This window comes from Fukomys damarensis, unplaced genomic scaffold, assembly GCF_012274545.1.
Source record: "Fukomys damarensis isolate Sample0158 unplaced genomic scaffold, DMR_v1.0_HiC HiC_scaffold_31, whole genome shotgun sequence".
Taxonomy (NCBI): domain Eukaryota; kingdom Metazoa; phylum Chordata; class Mammalia; order Rodentia; family Bathyergidae; genus Fukomys; species Fukomys damarensis.
Window position 1 is genome coordinate 3,608,707 of NW_022900943.1, and position 2,168 is coordinate 3,610,874.

The following is a 2,168-nucleotide window of genomic DNA, read 5'->3' on the forward strand; positions in this document are numbered from 1 at the left end:
AGACACTGCAGTGGACTGTTGGTCCATTAGTTTGCCCGGCATCTTGTTTTACTAAGGAGCCCTCTAATGGTTTCTTGGCAATAATTACTATCTCTTCTTCATGCTATTCAACGTGACAGGCACTTGCTGAAGTCTCAGCTAATATATTTGCACTCTAACCAGCCCCAATGCTGAGTCTCCTTGAGTATGTTTAGCTAAGAAATGAGTGATGACTATGTTTTTTTCCTGGAGAAGATTTCTCTAATGTAGAAGACAATCATTTTATTTTGGATACTAAGCAGGCGTGTGGCGTAACATGAGTGCTTGTGAAAAAAAAAAAGGGATACATTAGCTGTGGTCTGCCTATTGAATGTCTGTGTATTAGAAGCTTGTGATATTGAAATAGGGGAAATATGTTTATGGGCTATTTTACTTATACTGTGATAACTTTAGGCTTGAGCCAGAATCACGGGCAGGGAGCAGTTTATGTAGAAATGAACCTCTAGGCAGCTGTCTTGATGCTGTAGGATTCGGGATTAGACCTTTGTTTCAAGTAACTCACATTTGGGAAGCATTTTTACTTTTCCCTGTCTCTTTTTTAGATGCAAGAGGGTATCTTAAAATGCTTCAGCTCTTTTCATGTCTTTTTATTTGCTTTGTGAAGTCTGGTCAGTTTTGCTGATAGGTGTATTTGCTTTTTAAACGTCACTTGGAATTTCCTGTGGTAAGCACTTGAGGTTTATTGAATGAGCCTGAATTCTTTTGAGATTTTTCTATGATGTCTGTTTGCTAAGGTATAGCATTTAAAAGGAATGAATATCTTGATTATCATTAGTACCATCATTATTTTTTGTTAAAATCTTTGAAGGCCTTAAGGTCATAAAAAGTCCTACACGAGAAAATACAGGAAGAAGAACAAAAACAGGAGTGTGAAGACCTGTGTAGAGAGGATGAGTATGCTTGAAGTTTAAATTTTTTTTCATAAATGTATTTGTGGAGTGATAAAATCCTAAAATCATTTAGGACCTTTTCCCCATCCACTCAAGTCAAAGACCTCTTTTTATAAAAAAAGTCTTCTTTGAGGAGGGATGAGAAAACATTAGCAACAACTCTATTTTGGATAATTATTTTTCTCTTTTGCTTTTAAAACATATTACAGCTGCCCGATAACGTAGCTCCTTACTTTTTTAGTATATCACGAAGAGGAGCAAGAGAGCTATCTTAGAAACATATTTAAAACACATGATGAAAATGAAAGGTTTTTTTTAAAAAAAGAAAAACCTTTAGAATCTGTTTTCTTTGTTCAGGTACCAGAGTTGTTGGCAGTGCTTAAGAGGGTCACAGGGCATTTAAAATCACTGGGCTGTGGGGAATAAAATTCCAGGTCTGTTTCACTGAAAATTACTCAAAACTTGTGTTTACTCAGCAGTAAGTAGTACAAAAACACTTTTTCTATATGAGCCCCTCTTAGATAGTGCCTTGGAAATACATGATCAGTGAAATTGCCACAAAATACATGTATGTCCCAGTGGCTCTTCTCGGCATCACCAAGGTCACGGTCCTATTTCAGGCTCCTTTTCAGTGTGAAAAGCAGGTCACTCACAGATTGGTCTCACTTTTGAGCTGTCCATTTCAGACTACAGTGGACGGAAGTGTGCTGTTGGCTGTGTACTAAAGCAGAACAGGACAGACACCGTACTCAGTATTTCCTTCGTACCCTCCAGGAGTGTAATTTCCAGAAGGGAGCAGGACCTTTTGCTTGCCCTACTCCTCTTTGGGGACTTTCTTTCCTGGGTGACTGAAAGTTTTCACTGACAGGATAATTAGGATTACTAGTTTAAATGGAAAAGTAGGATTTTGGAAGGAAAAAAGATTCTGAAAAGCGAAACAGATTCTGACAAGGGTCCTTCTTTGTTTTCAGCACTAGATTTTAGTTTCTCCTGGTTTTGTGGGTGTAGCACCAGAACAAGTTAGATGGTGATAACTTCTTGGGTTTTACAAATGATTTTTTTGTATTTTGCTATAGTTAGCATTAAGATTTTACTCAGGAGATGTGAATTCTATAATAAAATGTGGTTAGTTTTTTATAGGCTGTATTGCCCATCTTTTTACTGTCTATGACTAGCCCTCCTGTAGGAAAGGAAGCACTTCAAATAATCCAGCTGTCAGGAAAAAAAAAAAAAAAAAAT